The sequence below is a fragment of the Dromiciops gliroides genome, chromosome 3, assembly GCF_019393635.1.
Source record: "Dromiciops gliroides isolate mDroGli1 chromosome 3, mDroGli1.pri, whole genome shotgun sequence".
NCBI classification, from domain to species: domain Eukaryota; kingdom Metazoa; phylum Chordata; class Mammalia; order Microbiotheria; family Microbiotheriidae; genus Dromiciops; species Dromiciops gliroides.
In genome coordinates, this window is record NC_057863.1 from 64,263,514 (window position 1) to 64,286,469 (window position 22,956).

The following is a 22,956-nucleotide window of genomic DNA, read 5'->3' on the forward strand; positions in this document are numbered from 1 at the left end:
CCTACCCTAGGTACCCAAATATTCTTAAAACTTATTTCTTTATTGCTAAGATAGGAGGTGCCCAAAGACTCGCACTGCCAGAGGGGCCATGTTAAGGAACATTATGGCTCTTACTCACATCAGATAACAGTGCTTTACATGTGCATAGGGAGTGTTAATCAAGTTCCCACTATCTTTAGAGGAATCTCAAAGGACTTGTTAGAAGATGAACGGAAAGCAATCTAGTTTGACTTTCAATTTCCATCTAGTCAACCAGGAAACCAAAAGATAAGAGGGGAAAGGTGTTATCACTGGACTCAGAATTGCCACCTTTCTAAACTACTTTGTTTTTTTATAAGCAATCATTTTATTTACTATACCTAATACTTTTGCAAGACTTAGTCATGGTTAAACAAGTAGTGAACAGAAGCTTAAGATGCTTGCTTTACTATTAGATGGAAATTTCTATTTTTATTGATGTGTGAATATTAGTACATTAGTAATATATAAAATTAATAATTTATGGCAAAATGTTGATTTAAAACTAAGTCATGTGTTAATTAAATTCAAGAAAATGTTACTGCAGGCTTTCAACAATACACCATTTTTAAAGTTTTTGGAACCTAAGTTTAAAGACCTGTTTTTAAGTTTTCTGGTGCAATAAAGTGATCTTAAGCAAGTTTTCTAATACTACCAGTGCAGCTTACAAATCAGCCAACAAGTAAGTATTTATTAAGGGCAGCTAGGTGGCAAAGCAGATAGACACATCTTCCTCAGTTCAAATCTGGCCTTACTAGACACTTACTAGCTGGGTGACCCTGGGCAAGTCATTTAACCTTATTTGCCTCAGTTTCCTCATCTGTGTAAAATGAGCTGGAGAAGAAAATGGCAAGCCACTCCAGACACTGCCAAGAAAAACAACTGAACAATAACATTTATGAAGCTCCTACTTTGTCAGTCACTGTGCTGGTAATACAAGTATAAAAATGAAAACAATACTTATTCTCAAAGACCTTACATATTAATGGGGGAGGAGGGGAGAGAGAAACTCATAAATATATGCAGCATAAATATAAAACAAATAAATACAAACACATACAAAGTAATTAATACAAGTTAGTTTGGGAGAACGGACATTAGCAGACCAAGAAAGGTTTCATGCAGAAGATAGCACTTGAGCTGCCTCTAAAAGGAAAATAAGGGGGGGGGGGGGCAGCTAGATGGTGCAGTGGATAGAGCACCAGCCCTGGATTCAGGAGGACCTTAGCTCAAATCCGGCCTCAGACACTTGACACTTACTAGCTGTGTGACCCTGGGCAAGTCACTTAACCCCAATTGCCTCACCAAAAAAAAAAAAAAAAAAAGGAAAATAAGGAATGACATGGAGGTAAAGAGAGGAATGCAGACGATGATGCCCTGAACTAAGGCAGTAGATATGAGAGTTGGAGAGGAGTCAGATATGGAATATGGTGAAAGCAGAAACAGCAAGCAAGATATGACAACTGATTGCATACATGGGATGAGGAAGAGTGAGAAGTTCAGGATAATGCTGAGATTATGAACCTAGAAGACTAGAAAATAAGGAAGTTTAGAAGAGGGGATGTTTTGGAGGCAAAGATATTAAGTTCAGTTTTGGACGTGATTAGTTTTGACATGTCTCCAGGATATCCAGTTGAAATGTCCAACAGACATTGGTAATGGGGGAATGAATCTCTGGGAAGATTCACTGGACTCAGATGACTAGAGGAGTGGGGGCTGACAACTCTTTGGGCTCTGCCTTACTTAAATCCAATTTATAAGCAAGATAAAACTTCACCCTGGTGATGTCATTGGTCCACTTTAAGAATGGATAGGTGAACAGCAGCAGCAGCAGCAAGAGGCTTCTAGGTACTAGAGTGAACAGGGAGCAGGATTTGGAATGAGAAAGATCTGAGTTCAAATCCTGCCTCACACAGACTTGTGTGTGACTGTGTGACCTAGTCACGCTATGTGCCTCAATTTCCTCAGCTGTACAACCGAAATGGTAACATCACCACTAGCTGTTGTTTTGATAACTAAAATAAGATATATAAAATGCTTTGCAACCTTTAAAGTACTCTAAGTGCAAGTTATTGTTGTGATTAGCATCATCATCATTATTATTATATAGATCTGGGAGTCACTGCAATAGAGAGAACTAAACAAATGACAGCTGATGAGGTCACCTAGAATATAATAGAAGTAAGAAGAGGACCTAGGACAGAGCCTTAGGGAGCACCCACAGTAAAGCAGCCAGACCTGGATAAGAAACCAGTAAAGGATAGTGAGGAGAGATTCAAAAGACAGGCAGGAGGACAGACATACCTCAGAGATATTGAAGGTTCGGTTCCAGATCACCACAAGAAAGAGAAGAGCAACCTCTGTCAGAGATAAAGACAAGTACATTTAAAAGAACAGAAAACTGAATCATGCAGAATGGAAAATATTAAAAAGCATAATTTAATGACAAATCTAAAAGGTTATTTTAAAAACAAATCCCTCTAGGTATTTATAATATGTCTAATAATCCAAAGGGATATAAGAATGTTTTCTTGTGAAACTAAAGGTTAAGTCACATTATTAAAAAGCCAGAATGTCTCCAGATGACCTCCAAATGAGGTCAACTAAGGTTAAATTTAGGTCAGGTAAAGAAAGGAAGTAGCTAATATCAGGACCTTGGCACACAGATAAAAGTATCTTTTTCAAGCTGATTTAATACCATGATTTTGTGGAGCAGCACCTTCTCAAAGATGGCAGACCTCATCTCCAGAGGCCACCTGAGGTTCATACTATAAGTCACTACCACATTTCAGGATGTAAGATCATAAGAGACACTTCAATCAAAGACCATCTAGGACAGTTTTTTATTTTCTCATTGATGAAACAATTACCACGGATGTTAAGGAACTTGCTCAAGGTAATTAAGGTGTCAGAGACATCATTTCAACTTAGATCTTCTGACTCAAAAGACAAATGAGTGCTCTTCCCCACTGTTCCATAAAGGATGCCTCCTTAATGTAGGTGATAAAAAATAACTAATTCTTATCAGTCAGTCCTAACTCCAGAAACACATTCCAGGAATTTAAATTAAAATGTTTGTACCAGGTACATAGTCAATGCTCAACACTTGCTAAAATGAAGTATGTATCTATGTATATGATGACCTAAAATACTGCACTCTGCATCATTGTAGCCTAAAAAGCCTAACAGTCTTATATATGGTTTAGTGCTTCATATTTTTTGATAACTAGCCTGGAATAGAAAAGAGAGAGCTAGCCTTGGAGTCATGAAGACTTGGGTTCAAGTTTGCTTCTGATACATGAGTCTCTTAATCTATAAGTGTCTCAGGCAATTCTCTGCTAGTTACAGAGGAGAAACTGATCTGCACTGGTGGAGGGAACTTCCTCAGGGAGGAGTTCCCCAGACCCATGCAGTCACAAGTCTAGTCCAAAGAGAGTCTAAAGTTAGAAGTTTGTTTTCAGCATGGCATCAAGGAAATGAATCTGAACCAAGTCTCTTCATACCTATTTACTAGTTTTCCCCTTCATGAGGCCAGCTCAAGCATACCTGATTCTGGCTCCTCAGTTTCTTCTTGTCTTTGACACATTCCTGGCTGTGGGACCTTGGGCAAGTCACTTAATCCATACCAGCACACAGTTTATCATAAAGATGAAAGGAGCACAATGCCTAGCACAGAGGAAGAACTATACAAATGTTAGCTATGATTATTCCTCTTAGGAGCCTAAGAGGAACATGTCTGATCAAATGGGATAACATTGGTAAAAAGCTCTTGGGACAAGCACCTGGCACAGAGTAGGCACTATACATATGCTTGTTCCCTCTCCTTCTCCTTCCTTGTATAGACAATTGGAAATTCCCAAAGAGTGGCTGTTTATTCTGAAAACCAAGTCATTTCTTACTCATTCCATGGTATATGTCCTGCAGTGCTGCCAGAGATGAAGGCCAAGAGAAGAAAAGAGGGAGTTAACGGCTGACCCCAAAGTTTTGGTTCCCATGACCAAGTTTTGCCTAAATCTGTGAAGATAGAGCTTTTAAAAGCATTCGGGGGACTAACTGAAAGTGATCCAATTGTATAAGGGGCAAACCCTGGCTCCAATCTTAGCGTCTGACCACAAATAGTACTTGTCCCCATTATAGCAGAAGAGTTTGATCGGAACCCACAGCTCTCTCAGCTCTGAGCCCTGCAACCTGGAGAAATAAAAACTTTTAAATATGTTTGAGGTCTCAGGGTTTGATCTCTGCACTCCACAAGAACATGTTTCAGGCTCATGATTTGTATTTTCTACAAAGACCTTCCTTTGAAGAGAAAGAGACCAATCTAGAATCACAGAAGTGGAAAAGACCTTAAAATTACCAGAACCATTTCATGGGTTAATAAAATCATAGATTTAGAGCTGGAAAGGCCTTCGACATTCTAGTCCAACTCAGCAAACTAAGGCCTGGAGAGATTAAGTGATTGGACTAAGGTCAAGCACCTTATTACTCTCCCAACTGCAAATTTAATCCGCACCACACTGCGGACCTCTAGATTTCTTTTTAAATAAGAGAAAAATTGGCAAGATTTAAACCTAAAAAGAAAATTCACTTTAGTGACTAGGAAAAAATGTACCAATTCAAAAAGGTACCTGCATGGCAAGGAAGAAAAACATCATAATGTACTAACTACATCCCCATGACATGGTACTTCTTCCTTATTAAATTCTACAAAGATAGCCTAAGGACTAATTCATCCTCACACTTCAACACTTAAGAGCTAATTCAAGACACATCCGCAAAACAAAACTTTTTAAGGGGATCCCCATGAAGGAACTGTTTCAAACTACAGCTCTCCAGGGTCATAGAATCCATGGTAAAAATAGCCAAACACCACGGTGAAGACCTGCAACTCCCATTCATTTTCACTAGATCTATTTCTTCTCCTTTTTATGTTATTCTGAATGTTTTTATGCCTGAGTCAGGGAAAGGCAGCATGGTATAGGGAAGGAATACAGCAGTGGAGCTAGATGTTTGAAAGACCCAGGTCAAAATCCAGTTTCAGATTCTTAAACCTGTTCAGATCACTTAGACTCTGTGCCTCAGTTTTTTCAACTGTTAAATGAGGGTATTGTACTTGATGGCCTCTTGTCCGGGGAAATGACTGGTTCAGAGATGATCAGGCTCTGCAGTTTACTTAATTTGTGACCTTAGGTTAAGTGATTTGCACATAGGAAATGCTTTGTTGAAAGGAACTGAACTGTCCAAGGTCATACAGGTACTAAGTGACAAAGTCTTGGGGCAAGACACTTCTCCTCAAGAGTTGGACTTTTTTCTGGAAGGTCCCCTTCTAGCTCTAAATACTATGATTTTTAAGTCTCCAAAATGCACTAAGGTAAAAATAAATGTAATGAATTCTCAACTAACAGCCTGGATCAGAACAAGGTCTCAAAAGGATGTCCATCACTTCCAAAGCAAAAAGCTATGGTATATTCTTTGTATTGTCCCAAATAGCAAAGGCAGTTTAGATTGGTGGAGTAGACCCCATAACCCAATTTCATCCACCTTGGATGCCAAGAGATTCCCCCGACCCTCCAGCACAAAAGTTGCCAAACCACAGTAAAGCCGTATAATTTCAGGTGCATTTGTCTTGGCTCAGGTGTGTGTGGTGGTAGTGGGGGGGAGGGGGAGCCCAGGCCTCAATTTCCCCCTCATGCCAAGTTTATGCCTCCATTTCTACCATACACAGACTTGGAGACAACACCCCCACCCCAAATCCAGACCAGACAGTGGCTTTGCCTTTCCCTATCCCACCCCCAAGCTAAGCCAGATCCAGCAGCAGCAATGCTCTTAACAGCACCACCACCACTCCCCCAAGCCAGACCAGGCTTTTCCCCCTCCCACCCTCATAATAAACAGGATCCAGCAGCAGGATGTTCTTAAAGCCCCCCACCCTCCATCCACACCAGGTTTTCCTTCCTCCACCCCCGCTAAGCCAGATCCAGGAGAAGCAGCAAAGCTCTTACCCCCCCCCCCCCGCACCCAACTAGAGCAAGCTCACCCCCTCCCACTCTCACGCGAAGTCAGATCCAGCCACAGCAATGCTCCGAGCCCCTACCCCTCAGGCCAGGCTCTCCTCCTATTACCCCAATGTTAAGTCGGATCCGGCAGCAGCGAAGCTCTTAGAGGTTCTCCCCTGTCACCCCCACGCTGTCAGGTCCTAGAGCAGCAGCAACGCCGGTAGACTCCCCCTCCCACCCCCAGCAGCAGCAAAGCTCTCAGAGCCCCTCCCCCAGGCTCTCCTCCCCTCGCCCCCACGCTGTCAGGTCCAGCAGCAAGGCTCCCGGAGCCCACCCCCATCACTCCTGAGAGTTGGAGTGCGGCATGGCCGCAGCCTCCGCCTCTTCCCTCGCTCTCGGGGTCCCTGGGTCCAACCCCCTCCTCTCCCCACGCCGACGAAGCGGCAGCGCCGGGGGGAGGGGGGGGCCGAAGCCGGGCCGAGCGGCGCGGGTCCGGGGGCGCGCACGCCTCACCCCGTGCCACCCCCCACCCACCGCCCCCACCCCCGTGGGCCCGTGCGCGCCCCCGAGGGCCCTCAGCGGCGGGGGAGGCTGGGGGCGGGGCCCGCGTGCCGGCCAACGCTCCTCCGCCCCGGCCCGGCCGTCGGCTCGCCCCCGGCCCGAAGAAAAAACAATGAGCCGGCGGGGCGTGCGTCCCTCACTCACCCAGGGCCGGCGCCACCGCCTGCGAACGCCTGCTCTCCGCGCCGCGCCTCGGTTCCCCGTCCGCCTCCGCGCCGGGCCAGCCAGAGGCCTGGAAGCATCCAACCCCACCCCCTTCCTCGCCCGCTGGCTCCGGGCGCAGGACCCGCGGCCGCACTTCCGAGGCGGAGCGAGGCCCTCCTCCTCCCTCCCTCCCGCCCGCCCTCACTCCCGGGCCACCCAGCGTCCCAACCGCCCCCTGACCGAGGCGACTAACGCTACCGCCACTCTCGGGCGCTGGGAAGCCAATGTCTGTTAAGTCCCGAACCGTCCGGGACACGCACCTCCCAGCGGCTCGTTTGCATATTCAGGAGCCACCGCCGCCCATTGGCCCGCCGGCGGTGGCGCGTGAGGGGATCAGCCTATCGAATTCCGGCCGGGAAGAGTAAAGCGAGCGGAGGAAAGGGGGAGGAGCGAGGTTACTACAGGTCATTTGGGCCCCGGCTCTGGAGTCGCCGCCGGGGAGGAGGCTGGCTCGGCTGCGGCTGGGCGTGGACTGGAGGGGAGGTCCCCGGTGCAGTACGACAAAGTCTCGGTCCCAACCTGCTGGGTTTGGGTGTCCTCCAAATAGTCGAAAGTGCATTATTCCTGTTGCCCAACGCAGAATCTGTAGAAGTCACCTGTGTTGTCGCTCCTTCCTTTTTAATAGCATTAATTGACACGTTTTAGTAAAAATGGTTCTTTTCGGACCAAAGAGTCATAGCAACGCCAGATGATAAGGCAATCCGGCTAGAGCTGAACGTTTGACATCCGGCAGTAGGGGGAGGAAAATCTTCCTTCCATTCGCTGCCCCCCACCCCGGCCCCCCTTCAGTCCAATATGCGGGAAAAGTGGGTATTTTTTAAATTACCAAAGCTTACTTCAGACTCCGGTTTTATGTCCTCTTTGACTTAACAAGCCTGGTGTTTTCTATGCTTTAAAAAGTGTATTCGTTTGAGTTACTCTAAAAGTTAGAGGAAAAAATACGATTAACCAAATGAATAGACTCACACGGAAATGACCACTAATCACTGCAAGCAAGCTTAAAATAAACAGCTCCACTATCTAACCGGTTCTAGCTTTAGGGTCCTGTCCTCGAGATGAAAAACGGTTTGGCCGAATGAATAGAAGCCAAGTCTACTGGTCAAAAAGACCTGGGAAGAAAGCCAACTGCGATCAGGAAGACCCAGACTCCAGTCCGGCCTCAACTCATACTGGGTATGTGATCCTGCGCAAATCCCAATCTTATTGCCTAGTGCAAGACTCGCCAATTTCAGGGACTGTGTAGACCTACCTGCATTGGGAGGGAGAGTCCCCTCACCTTATACGTACCGATGAAATCATAGATCTAGGATCTTCCATTGTAACAAGTTTAATTGTTTAATAGTTGAATTGTACCTAGGTAGAAAAGTAAAGTAGGTGTTTCACTTCAAGAATGAGACCTCCCCCCCCCCCACACACACACACACTTTAATGCAGAGAAGCGAAAACCTAACGTAAAGACGACTAAGAGAGCTTTGAGATCAGCTCTGATTCAAATCTTCTTTAAGTAGGTGAAAGGTGATTTTCATTAGCTAGCCTCCGGCTAAAGTAGGGGCTTACTTCCCCAGAGAACCTCTAGCTGCCAGACTAGGGTGGAGTGATGTACTGAGCAAAGGCATCCTACTCAACTTGGGCCTGACGCCAATTTTTCTACCCGAAGGAACGGATACTTTACCTGAGGAACCTGTTCTTCCACTAAAAATCCTATAGAAATTCTGCTACTCATTAAATCCTTTGAAATATTGTCGTTTGATACTTCCTGAAGATAGTTAGGTTCTAGAATTTCATATCTAAAAATACCTTTTAACATTTTGTTTTTCAAGTCTAATGTGAGAGGTTTTTTTTCCCTACAAAAACTAAGGAAACCTCTTTCAAAATGACAGACTTGGAAAAAGTAGAACTTAAGCTTGAACCCTACTAGCATTAAAGATAATACAACCTCATAAGACTCATTTATATTCTTTTAAATTAACTTTTTACATAACATAGCATTTTTTTAAAATACAGGTAAGTCCATGAGGAAATGTTCAACATTGCAATTTTTTTAATGCTAAATGTGAATTTCACGTGTGTGAACTGGGTGAATGGTACCATATTCTGTTATACTTATTCTAAAAAATAATTTTGGATAAATGTTTACATTATGGAATGCTTTAAATTCTTGAATGCTTTTAGTATTACTATTCTAAGAGAAATGTCCTAGTCATTGGTTCTTCATTTTGTTTCATAGGTTGATAGTGCATACACAAAGGTGAGGGAGGTGAGAGAGAAGAGAAGAGAAGAGAAGAGAAGAGAAGAGAAGAGAAGAGAAGAGAAGAGAAGAGAAGAGAAGAGAAGAGAAGAGAAGAGAAGAGAAGAGAAGAGAAGAAAGGGGTGAGCCAGAACTCATACACACTACTTAAATTTAGGGATCTTTATTCTCCAATAAGGTTTTTGCCCTTTGTACGCACCAAATCTTCAGTAATTCCCGATCAGAGCCAGGATTTACAGGCAAGAATGGTAGGAAATTACCCAAGGGTTCCAAAGAGGTATGTTGTTGGTTTTTTATTTTAAGTATAGAAAATAATATTAATAATTTATTTTACATGCACCTCTTCTTAATACTAGAAAAATCCCATTCTCCATAGCTGTGACAAGTCACTTTTTTTTTAACCGAAAAAAGACTGTCTCTGTTGAGTGATAATAGCTAGCATTTGTATAGCTCTTTAAGATTTGGAAAGCACTTTACAAATAGTATCTTGTTTGATAAAGGTAGGTACTGTTATTAGCCGCATTTTACAGAAGTGATACCTAAGCCTGAGAGAGACCAAATGACTTACCTAGGGTCATATATACACTAGTAAATGTCTGAAGCAGCAGTGCCTCACTCTAGCCATGCCACCTAGGTACCTCATATGGTGTTCACTTTATGAACACAAGGGAGTTATTTTCAAACCTTACCTCAGCTCACAGATGCCTTGTCCTGGAACCAATCTCCATTACCTATCCCCTTAAAAAACCGCCAAACCCTTTAGCAACTATCTCTCAACCATTTCTATCATTTCCTAGCTAGAACTTTGTACAAAGTACCTGAAATGTCTCACTTCCTACCCTTCACTCAGGCTCTGCCAGTCCAAATTTTATCCATCCTTCAAGGCCCTGACCCCCTAGTCAGTAGTGATGTTCATAATACTTTGCTTGTACTTTTATGAATTAACTGCTTTCTAAATTTGTCTTATCCCTATTTTGTACATTATATTGTGGTGCTTTGGAAAGTGCCCTAGATATGGACTGAAAACTTTAGTAAGAGGTGTGCTGGCAAATATTTAACAACTAGCTGTCTGAAAAAAAAATTAAACAAGATCAACTTTTAAGTCTCATAGGCATTATTAACTTTTCCTACTTGTTTTGTTCTGTGAATTGAAAATAAAATACATTTTTTAAAATAATTTTTAAAAAATTTTCTCCGTCACTTTCTTAAGCTTAGGCAATCAAAACAATAATCCAAGCCCCTGAGTTGTGGTTTACAGATTTCACAAGGAAATTTCAACATTCCCTCTCCCAGGCTGATTGAGGTTGGCTCCAGCAACACCCTTGGTTTTAGCCCTAAATGCTGCTTACAAGTTGTGAGACCAAGTCATTTCTATTCTCTAAACCTGTTTGCTCCTTTAAAATGAAGAGAATAATACCTCTCTAATAAGGGGGTTTTAAGAATGAAGTGTAAAGTACTTTGTAAATTGTAAAGTATCAAATAAAATAACACTTAATATTATTACTACTCCAGTGCTTAGCATCTTCTTCTGTATAAAGAAAATAATTGTTCAATTGGATGAGTGAGTAAATGAATATTAAATCCTCTGATACCAAGAACAAGGATTCTCCATGAATCCCCTCCGTACCCCTAGCCCAGCACACTTCTTCCCATATTGTGGGGTAAAGGGATGGGGAAGGGGTCTATGTCTATGATTTCACTGGAATAGTAGAAACCTTCCTCTAAGAGATGCTGTTCAGCTGCCCACCTGTAGTTTCTAGTTTTAGAGAGTTCCCTTGAGCACTGACTGGATAAATGCCTTATATATTCACCCAGCTAGTATGTGTCAGAGGTCGAAACTGAACCCAGTTTTTCCTGACTGCAAGGCAGACCCTTTATACACTATACAGGGCTTCCAATATATGCTTTGATATAGTGGGTGCCTAAAACATGTTTGCTTACTTAATTGAGTTCTGGATCAAAAATTATATTTGTATCTGCTAGATGCTTATTCTGTCAATAAGTGTTTCTTTGGAAACATCAACAGAGCTTTCACAGGTTTATGAAATCAGTTCCATTTTTTTCCCCTTATGAAACATTCAGTTCAGTAAATCCAGTTGATATGGAAAAGTTCCACAACAATGTCAGTCATCACTTTTTACAGTTATGATATTAAACCTCCTAAATTACTGGCTCACTGAGAGCCAATAGTTTCCTTGATTATCCAAAGGCCGTGTTTTATCTGAGTTGAGGCAGAAATATATTCTGGTCTTTTTGTCAACTGTGTTGATTACATCTTGGGAGGTACAGGGGAATAGAGGGGAGTTAGTCTAGACCAATTTGGTTGTCTGAAAACTCCATGCTTTAATGAATAATCCTTAACTCAGCTATAATCTGTGATCTCAAAGAATTTTCTGGAGGAACTGATCCATCAGAAGCAAGATTTAAACACAAGTCTTCCAGCCTTTTATCCATCATGATATGGTACCTCTGCTACCCTTTGTTTCATGAATTATAACATCAGTTTAGTTGAGGTTTGGAGTTTTTTCCAATTTTGCTATTTCATATCAAGTGAATTTTTTTTTTGCACAAAGGTTTTTTTCATTCTTTTTGTAGTTCCAAATTCTCTCCTTATCCTTATCCCCAATGAGAACACAAGAAAAACAAAACCTATTACAAATACATTTAGTCATACAAAACAAATTTTCACATTAGCCATGTTAACAGTAAAATTATAATAGCCTTATTTTGAGGGTTTATAAACCACAGTCATGTTGTCTGTAAAACCAAAGATACAGGAATGTTCTTATCTCTTGGAATTTCCCAGTTAATTGGTCTAGCAATTTCCATAATCACCAGTTTATTCCTTAATCACTAAATCATAACAAGAAACTTCAAGAGGTCATTTGCTTCAAGCTTGACACCACTCAGGGTTATGTTTTATAAAAATACCAATCCTCATCTTTATAAAGACCTCTTTATAAAGGTCTCCCAACCTCCCTTGAAACTGTGACCTAAAATATTATCCACTCTATTGAGTGATTTCTCACATCTAACCCAATTTTCCAAAATTTAACTTAATTTCCTCTTGCTGTACCATCTGCGATTATAAAAAACAGTCAGTTGATTAGAATCCTCTTTTTAAGAGCCCTTCATATGTATAGAAGTGACTAAGTCACCATTTTACCTCCTCCTTTCTAGTCTAAAAAAATATTTTCTCTTTTAAGCTTTCCCCAAAGGCTAATTGCCTATCCTCTTTTTTTTTTTTTGCAGGGCAGTGAGGGTTAAGTGACTTGCCCAGGGTCACACAGCTAGTGTCAAGTGTCTGAGACCAGATTTGAACTCAGGTCCTCCTGAATCCAGGTGCTTTATCCACTGCTCCACCTAGCTGCCCCCCAATTGCCTATCCTCTCAATCATTTTTATTGTTTCCCTTATGAGCCCTCATTTGAAGCTACCTCATTCAGAGACCAAAATAGTCTTTTTCAGATCTTATCCTTCTTAACCTCTCTACAGTTTTTTGTTCTGTTGACCACCCCCGAAGCTGGCCTACTGAGGATTCCATGTCTTGTCTTCTTCCCACCTTCATATTACCCTGTCTTCCTCACCAGCCCTTAGAATCCTTAGCTTTCTTTCTTAGCTCTTCAGCTGGGAGGCTTCCTCCTAATGGAAACCCTTCCCTGATCACCACCCTCACTGTCACAGCTCTCTCCATTCCTCAAGCTGCCTTGTAATTATTTATCTGCATATATATCATAACCACCTTGTATCAGCCAACTGATTAACAAACATTTATTAAGATTACTACACCCTGGGGTGGCTAGGTGGCGCAGTGGATAAAGCACCGGCCCTGGAGTCAGGAGTACCTGAGTTCAAATCTGACCTCCGACACTTAACACTTACTAGCTGTGTGACCCTGGGCAAGTCACTTAACCCCCATTGCCTCACTTAAAAAAAAAAAAAAAGATTACTACACTCCCACACTAAGAACTAAGCTCCAAGAGGAGGCTGGATTTGTTTAGGTTTTGCCTTTGGATTCTCCAGCATCAAAAACTGTTTTCTATATAATAGCTGCTTAATAAATGTCATTAATTTGAGTTGATTTAAATGACTAATGTAAATGTAAACCAAATTTGCCTGGTGTGATATATCATACCCTGTTAATATATACTAATGTAATACTAGTTTTTAAATAACATTAAAAGAATAATTCACATTCAGGTTTTTGGTTTTTTTCCCACTGCAACTCTGAATTCTTTTCAATCAGTCAGTTATTTAAGTTAGCATCAGGCCTTGTTCATTATCACATTGATGACCTAGTAACATCCTGATCTCTCAGTTCATCAACCTTCTCAAATTCTATGATCTTTAACTCTAGGAAATCAACATCGAATTGTTTCTTGGTCATTAAGGACCCAAGCAAAGTTTGGAGACTCCCACCAAATTGGCTACAGGGTGATTGATTTTTTAGCCACAGCAATGGACCAAACCAAACCCTAACCCTAATTTCTCTAGAAGTTCTTGTGGAAAAGATGGGGATCAACAAAGAAAAGTTAGGTAGAATCGGTAAGTCATTCAGTAAGCATTTATTCAGCCTCCACTATATGCCATTTATTAAATACCTACTGTGTATCAAGTACTGTAGTGAGTGCTAGGGAAACAAAGATGAAAAAGAAAAGAAAGAATTCCTGCTCTCAAGGAGCCTACATCTTATCAGAGAAAATACCCAAAGAATAATCATTAATGACTTGATGTCAACTTGAAAATCCCCAGTTGAAGAGTAGAGTGTTCCAGGGATCTAGGGTTGATTTCCATTTGTTGTTGTTCAGGGCTTTCAGTCATGTCTGACTCTTCATGATCCCATTTGGAAGTTTCTTGGCAAAGATATTGTAATGGTTTGCCATTTCCTTCTCCAGTTTGTTTCACAGATGAGGAAACTGAGGTAGACAGGGTAAAGTGATTTACCCAGCGTCACACAGCTAGTAAAAGTATCTGAGGCCAGATTGGAACACAGGAAGATGAGTCTTCCTGGTTCCCAGCCCAGTGCTCAATCCACTATGCAACAACACCGACATAGATGCCTTTACTTATCAAATTTGCCAATAGGGCAGAGCTTGAAAGAGAAAACTACAGGAATGTGCTAGAGGCAGCTTAGGCTACTTTCTAGTTTTCTAATTGTTAAATTTTCAGGATAAGCATTATACCTTGAAAGTAGGCAAATGCTACCAATCAAGGCTTGAATTATTGTTTCGTTGAGTTTCTAGGTTTAAGAAAATGTTTATAATCAGATTAAAATTAAAAGCTTTTTATGTATTCATTTTTTTCAGAGATCTGGTTGTTAAACATTTGCCACTATACCCCCTGAATAGTTAATACATTGAACAACAGTATTAAACTTCAAATTGATCTTGAGTGGGTAGAAGATTGGTCCAATTTTTTTAAAAGATGACATTTTATGGGAATAATTATAAAGTCTTTTACTTAGGTTACAAGAAAAACCATCTTTACAAGTACAAGATGGGAGAGTTATAGCTAAATAAGCAGTTCATCTGAAAAAGATCTCAGGGCCCATGTGAACAGCAAACTAAACATGCAACAGTAGTATGGCAGGCTAGAAAGTGAAGGCAATCATAGGCTGTAGTCAGAGAGCGACGGTGCCCAGGACAAGGGAAATAACAAAGACTTCTGCATGTTCTGCTCCTGTCAAGCCACATCCATAGTATTAGGTACAGTTCTGGTAGTCACATTTTAGGAAGGACCCAAGTAAACCGGAGAGTATCTAGAAGATATCAAACAGGAGGGGAAAGATCATACTACATGAGGACCACTTTAAAGAACTATGATTACTGAGTCTGGAGAAGACTTAATAGGGGTGTGGTGAGCATCTTCAAGTGTTTAAAGTACCATCCAACAGAGGGGGGGGGGGGGTTAGGCTTTTTCTTCTTGATCTCAGAAGGCACATCAAAAGAGCAATACATTGGGCCAGCTAGGTGGTACAGTGGATAGAGCACCTGCCCTGGATTCAGGAGGACCTGAGTTCAAATCTGGCCTCAGACATTTTATACTTACTAGCTGTTTGACCCTAGGCAAGTCACTTAACCCCAATTGCCTCACCAAAAAAAAAAAAAAAAAGAGCAATGCATCATCTTCCATTTTATACTATTGCTGTGTGCGTTGAATTTTCCCTCCAAGATAGTGAGCTTCTTCAGGGAATGGACCTTATCTTTTTTCTATTTCTATTTTTTCCTATATTTTTCTATACTTCTTTTTTTTTTTTTTGTCTTTCAGCAACCAGCATGGTTCCTTGTATATCAAAGGCATTGAGTGAATGATAGATAAACAAATTCACTAAAGTTATTTCTACAAAAGCAATATGGAGTATATTACAAAAATGCTTTTTCATTGTTGTTGTTCAGTTGTCACAGTTGTGTCTGATTCTTCATGACCCCATTTCAGATTTTCTTGGCAGAGATACTGGATACTCCAGCTCATTTTACAGATGAGGAAACTGAGGCATTTAACTTGCGTAGGGTCATTTGAACTCAGTTCTTCCTGACTGGAGGCCTGGTACTCTATCCACAGTCACCTAACCTACAACAAACAACAATAAAAATGCCAAAGTACAAAATTTTGTACATAAGCATGATTTTTAAAAATTTTTTGGCAATAGAGAGCTTGATTGGCACTGATCATCTCCTGTGGATTTAACTATCATCTCTATGCAGATGACTATCAAATGTGCATATAGAGGGGTGTGTGTGGGGGGGGGGGTGTGGGTGTGTGTGTGTGGGTGTGTGTACAGTTCTAATCTCTGCTGAGCTTCAGTTTTTTATCTCTAATCACCTATTGGAAATTTCTAACAGTCCCAGAGATATCTTAAACTTATTGTGCCAACTCATCATGTTTCCCTCCAAACCTTCTACTCTTCTAAACTTTCCTGTTGAAGGTGCCACCATCTTTCAGTCTCACAGATTCTTTGCTTTTGCGTTATCCTCAACTTCTCACTTTCCCTCACTCCACACATCCAATCTTGTCATTTTTGCCTCCATGACATCTCTCACATCTGACCTCTTTTCTGGGCTCACAAAGCTACCACCTTAATTTGTGCCTCATCACTTCTCTCCTATGTTATTCCAACAACCTCCCAATGGGTTTTCATGCCTTAAGTCTGTCATTACCCCAGTCTACCCTACACACTGCTGCCTTCCTTAAATGCAGCTCCCGTATTTAGTCAACATAGTGACTTCCTATTACCTCTAGGATAAAATGCAAACTCCTGTGGTTAGCATTTAAAGTTCCTCACAAACTGACCCAATGTCAAACTTCATTAGACATCACTCCTCTTCCTGAATTCTGCAATCCAGCCAAATTGTACTTCTCTCTGTTCCTCACCACTTCATTTCCAATCTTGGTACCATTGCACTGTCTCCCTAGTCTGGAATCCACTTCCTCTTTAACCCTGCCTCTTAGGGTCCTTCTTAGTTTAGACATCCTTTGCATGAAGCCTTTTCGGCCCTTCCCTTCCCATTCCCCAAATACTAGTGTCTTCCTTCCTAAACTACAATGGACTTAACTATTTTATATATATGTGTGTGTGTGTGTGTGTGTGTGTGTGTGTATATATATACACACACATATACACATATACAAACATATATATGTATGTTATTTATTTATTTATTCATTTTATACTTATTCTGATTTCTTTCCTCTTCCACTTTTTTTTCCTTTAAAATACTATTTGTCATATGGGATGGCTCTTGGGGGAAGGGGGAAGAATTCTGATGATGCAAAAAACACAAAAGATATCAAAAAATTTTAATTTGATACAAATTCACAACAATTTTTTAAAAGAATTATATTTTCTTTTTCTTTTAATAAACATTTTATAGCTTATATGTACATAGTTGCTTGTATGTTGCTCCCCATTAGAATGTGAACTTTCTTGAGATCAGGGTCCATGTTTTTGTCTTTCTCCAGTACTTAAGCACACAGTAAGTGCTTAATAAATGCTTGTTAACCAATCGAATATGGATTTTCCCTGTATTCATTGTCTCCCACATTAGAATGTCAGCTCGTTGTAAGGCTGGTTTCGGTTTTTTTTTAACCTGTATCACCAATGTCTGGTACAGTGCCTGCTATAGAGTAAGCACTTAATAAATACTTGTCGATTGATTGATTTCCATGTAAGTGTGTGTTATATATCACATACACCCATTATTCCATTTAATCCAAACTCTATATAATTCTCTTGTTGTTGTTCAGTTATTTTAGTCATGTCTGACTCTTTGTGACCCCATTGTGGGTTTTCTTGGCAAAGATACTTGGAGAAGTGGTTTTGCCATTTCCTTCTCCAGCCCATTTTACAGATGAGGAAACTGAGGCAAAGAGGATTTAAGGGACTTGCCCAGCGTCACACAGCTAGTAAGTGTCTGAAGCTAGATTTGAACTCAAGTTTCATGACCCCAGGTCTGGCACTCTATCCACTAAGCTATCTAGCTGCTCAATATATGCTGAGGCAGGTGTTATTATATTATGTAGAATGTGTTTTACATATATACATATATACAGAGATGTATGTATATGTGTATATAGCTTGTAACATATTCTACTCTATTATTTAGTTGTAGATAACTAAAGCTAATCTCTATATGTTCCAATTTGTTTTATATCTTAACTAAAGATCTTTCTAAATGTATTAGGTACTTCCTTGCCTTCTTAAACAGAAATAGTAAACAATTTCTGATGACCTAACATAATCATTATAGTCATGAACTATAGCACAATAAGGTTTCCAAAGGACTCCCAGGTGAGTGGGGATATTCACTCCTACATCAGATTATAGTATTGTGTTTTTTAAGGTTTCCAAAGCATTTTATGTGTATTATCTCATTTAATCAAAACCACAACTCTTTGAGGTAGGTGGTAGTATTATCCCTGTTTTACAAATGGGGAAATTAAGACTGGGAGAGAGTAAGTAAGGTATCCAGGATCGCACAGCTACTAAGTACCTGAGCCTGAATTTCAGGTCTTTCTCTTCAAGTCTGTCACCCTATCCTCTACACTACCAGCTGCCTCAGTGGCTCCAGACTCCTGTAATTATTTTTATTTTTTAGTTTATTTGCTTTCATATAAATGCACCTGTTTTTTTTTTGTAGGAGTAACCCAATAAATCACTTCATTCAGCACACTTTCACTAAATGTCTGTTATAGATTTGTTGCCACTTTCCTCACCAGCAGGCCATCAATTGTCTTTGCTTCTATCAAGCGGGCTGGCCTCTAGCACCGTTCCACCCTCCTCCTACTGCCTAATTCGCTTCTTCTGATCTTCTGCCATTTGGAAAAACAGAAAACAAAAAACTGATTAGCAATGTGTCGAGAACAAGAATCAAGGCCCTCTGAATGAGGGACCAAGTAAAGTGAAGGAGCTGTGAACATCTTTTGGGAAACTCAGAGGCTTTCTCAGACTCTGCTAATTTCTTAATCATTTACTGTGTTCAGTAGAAGTGGCCTCTGGATAAGTGAAGTGTTAGTCTACTACACTTCATCATATCACTGTGAGCTATATTCCTTAGCAACTTTGCAAATAATCATCTATGCCTCTTCAAAAACCTTCTGCCCAATTACCTCCTATGTGTTTACTGAGCACCCTTTTCCTCATATTCTATTCCAGGGTCAATAGTTCTAAGCAAGTGCTGAATATTTTCCACTTCTGTCTTCCTCTTCACTTTGAGTGATTAGTGGACAGTATTCAATGGATGTGTAAAGTTAGTAGCTAGGAAGAAGTAAAAGCAAGGGGAATGCTTTTGGGAAGAGAGCAGCAGCAGCAACCCTTGGGAAAGAAAAGGGCTATTTTAAAAAAAAGGCTATTTGTGCAGGAGAGCAGGTGCCTTAAAGCAATATAAGTTATCCTCATCTTGCTAGAATACCCAGTGAATCAGCTGGACAGGAGATCTGGAGACAGAATACCACAAGGAAGTTGTAGAGAGAAAGAATAATAATACCCCCCCACACACACACACACACCTCACTTTGATCCTCCAGGAGCAGTGACCTGAACCAGAACTTGGAAGAAAGGGGAGGAAGGGAGGAAGAAAGGGAGATTCAACCAGATGAGCCCTGTTATTTGAGATTGTAAGGGACTAGAGATTGACATTTATCTTTGAGACTAATACATTTTCAGACTTTGTCAATGTATTGACTAGCTTTGCCGATTTCTTCCTTTTCCTCTTTTTTTTTTCCTTTAAAATACTATTTGTTATATAGGATGGTTCTTGGTTTGGGGGGCGGGGAGAAAGAAGGCTACTGGGTGAAATTCTGGCAATATAAAAAAAGATATCAATAAAATTTTATTTTAAAAAATTAATTGTTAGGGCCAGCTAGATGGCACAGTGGTTAAAAGCACTGGCCCTGGATTCAGGAGTACCTGAATTCAAATCCGGCCTCAGATACTTGACACTAGCTGTGTGACCCTGGGCAAGTCACTTAACCCTCATTGCCTGCAAAAAAAAAAAAAAGAAAAAGAAAGAAAAGAAAAAAAAATTAATTGTTTCCTTTTCTTCCTTTTAGTAAAACTTTCTTCTGTAATATTATGAACTCTTTGTTTCAGTGAAGGCCACCTCCATCCCTCTCATCATCCAAATCTTGACACCCCTTTCTCTGCAAATGTGATCATTTACCAAGTCTTGTCAGTCTTACCACTACAATGTCCTCTTCTGTCTACTGATACAGCCACCATTCTAGCTCATCATCTCTTTCCTGAGCTAAGGCAACAACAGCCTCCCAGTGGCCTCAAGTCTCTCATTTCCAATCCATTCTTAAGTCAGATGTTATTGTTATTCCTAAAGCACTGACTCTTGCTCCAGAAGCACCAGTGGCTCCCTGTTATGACTCAATTCCACTGTTTGTTATAAAAAGCCTTTTGTGATTTGGATCCAGTCAGTTGAAACTGTGGAGGCTAGTCCAACCGTTTCATTTTACAGTGAGCAAACCAAGACATTAGGTGACTTTCCCAAGGCCGTGCAGGTAATAAATGACTGAAGCAGGATGCTTCATGATTGATTGATTAACTGTGGAATCAGTCTCAGGATACTAGAGAGTATCATGTTACATTTCTCTGGGTTACTTGAATGGGGCTAAAAGTCATGAGAATGAGGAAAGCCCCATAAGTAACCCAGGAACCTTCTTCATATTAGGAAGCTATGTGTGACAATGATCAAAGCACACAGCAGTGTCATGCCCTCCTTCCCTTTTCCTTTTAAAACTGAATTTACCACAAAAGCTGTCATCACAATGTCATCCAAAAAATTGCAAAACTACTTTAATGACAACAGCAAACAGTGGCAGGCAGAATTTTCCTACAAGTACACATATTCAAAACAAAGTGCTGTGTCAAGACACGTTTCAGCAAAAGGATTATGACGATTGATAGTGCAGAATTACTAGTTAAAGGAATCCTTCCCCACCCCACTCCTCAACATGTCGGTGAGATACAAAGCCCAAAACTACAAAAAGTTATTCCTTCTACTCAGGGTACTGTGTTGTTGGGAGGTTTTATCAGTCTATTTATTAATTTTGGTTATAGGGAGTACTCAATTTGAGGGCTGGGTATTTTATATCCCAAGGGTTTGTGAAAATTGAAATTATAAAGTAAGTATTCCAAATTTTATTAAAAGTTTTATCTACATTATATTTTACCTGAAGTGTTTTGTCAAAAATTTAAAGAAAATTAAATCCTTAAATTAGAATTACAAAATCAATGCAACAAGAAGATAGTCTCAGACACATGAAAATGTTTTCTTGGTATAAACAACACTGAGAAGTATGGCACATTCATGCTGAAAAATTCAGTGACGTTGGGAACATGAAACAAAGAAGAAATTAAAAGTTAAAGAAGTTTCTTCCTTGACTAACAGAGATCCTAAGGAGTTAAAAGACTAAGTGCCTTAATACAGAAGCCTGCTTTATGTTATTTTTTTTTTTCAAAAAAGCAATTGAATATGATTTTATTATTATTATTATTATTATTTATTAGCATTATTTAAAACAAGAATTTAGATTTAGCTGTCAAGAGAGGGTAAGCTATAGCTTCAACTCTGCCACTAACCTTGGGCAAGTCTCTGTAGTTCTCTGAATTTCACTTTCTTCATCTATAAAACATTAAGATTAGACTGAATCAAGCTACCTCGTTTTTCTATGGGGAGAATTCACTTCTTCCCCCCTCCCCTCCTCCTCCTCCCTAATGGACTGGGCAACCCCAACATAGGAGTTGGGCCAATGTAATGAAGGTGAAATGCTCGAATTGACGGGGAAGTTCATGGATGGCCTTAGGGGGAAAGTGTCAGGGATAAAAAAAGAGAAGGGATGGAAAAGGTAGAAAAGAGGAAAGAAAAAGAAGAGAAGTTCAAGAGGAATAAAGGTTTCTTCCTTCTACCCCACAGCAATGCCTGCAGATTATAGGGAATAGGTATTAATTAGATGGTAAGATGCTGCCAATTCTGGCTTCCCATTCTACCTTTTGGGCATCTTAAGCTAGATGATGTCTGTGGGAGATAGTGTGATGCAGGAAAAAGTATTGGACTCGGACTCAGGAAACCTGAGTCCAAATCCTGCCATTGCCCCCTTACCAGTCATGTAACTATGAATAAATCACAATTTCTCCGAGTCTCGTTCCCTCTTTGTCAAATTGGAGTGATAATTCTCCCACGACGTACCTCATTTATTTTACTTGTGAGGAAAGCACTCTAAACTCAAAAAGGCTATATAGATGGGAATTATTATTCTTATGGCTTCTTCTAACCTTAAAAGTCTGTGATTCTATTGTTCTGAATCTTTAATCACAGGAAGGAAGAAAAAAGGGAGGGAGGAAGGGAGTAAGGAAGGAAGGGAAGGAGGGAGAGAGGGAGAGGGAAAAGGAAGGTTGGAAAAGAGGGAGGGAGGGAGGAAGGAAGGATGAAGGAAGGAAGACAGGGAGGGAGTGAGGGAGGAAGGAAGGAGAAAAAAGGAAGTATCTCTACATTTGTGCTAAACTCTGGCAATACAGACAAAAGAGTCTCTGCTCTCAAGGGGCTCACATTCTGACTAAAGAAAACCTTACAAATAGGAAGGAGGGCTCAACTGCAGAGAAGATGAAGGACTTGGAGGGTGCAAAGAAGAAAGCTTAATCAAGAACCATTTGCCTGGATCAATTGACCCTACAATCTTATTTTGGTAGTTCTGATAAAGGAGGTATTTCAAGTGCAATTTTTCAAGTGCCATTTCTCTTTTCTAACAAGAATACTAGACATTACAAAGAAATTAAGAAAGTATCAATAAATTCTAAGAAAAAAAGTTCTGATGATGTTCTATCACGTAAGAGCAATGGCAATGAAGAATTTCCATAGACAGTCAGAGCAGTTCTGTTACTATCATGTTAAATATAATACAAACATTTTGGGAAAAACAAAATATCACAGGAAAGAACTCCAATTCCATGTGCAATCCTGTTTTTCTATTCTTTGTATGTTAAAATGCTCATGTTCATTGTTCTTTTTTTTTTTTTTAGTAAGGCAATTGGGGTTAAGTGACTTGCCCAGGGTCACACAGCTAGTAAGTGTTAAGTGTCTGAGGCCAGATTTGAACTCAGGTACTCCTGACTCCAGGGCCGGTGCTCTATCCACTGAGCCACCTAGCTGCCCCTCATGTTCATTGTTAAACTCATAATAAAAATTAAATTTAACGAGAACTAATAAATATAGAGGATACCGAGCTCCTGAACCCATGACATGATCGATCCCCAAAACATCCAAATAAGGTCATAGGAAAATGCCCGGAGCAGCAAAACTCACAGAAGAATGTGCTGAAATCATCTTCTAACCAAGAACAGCTTGGAAGGTCAGAAGGAGGGAGCTGCTGTGCTGATACAAGAGTCGGGCCCAACCCCACAGTCACCCTGACACAGATCCAGTCCCAGGAA

The 22,956-nt window shown here is 40.5% G+C and overlaps 1 protein-coding gene across 7 annotated transcripts in view; it reads right to left on the minus strand.

Moving 5' to 3' along the window:
- ACSL3 (acyl-CoA synthetase long chain family member 3) overlaps positions 1–6,882 on the minus strand; it is a 73,743-nt gene extending 66,861 nt beyond the window's left edge. For 2 of the 7 annotated variants that reach the window (XM_043990746.1, XM_043990738.1), the window contains exons 1-3: positions 6,717–6,882; positions 3,565–3,684; positions 2,323–2,378 (exon numbers count right to left, since the gene is read on the minus strand). The gene's annotated coding sequence lies outside the window, so the exon portion shown is untranslated. Of the gene's footprint in view, positions 1–2,322; positions 2,379–3,564; positions 3,702–6,137; positions 6,249–6,716 lie in introns of those variants that run through there. The other 5 variants (XM_043990739.1, XM_043990740.1, XM_043990742.1 and 2 more) reach the window with 5 other exon arrangements.
- Positions 6,883–22,956: the final 16,074 nt, after the last annotated feature.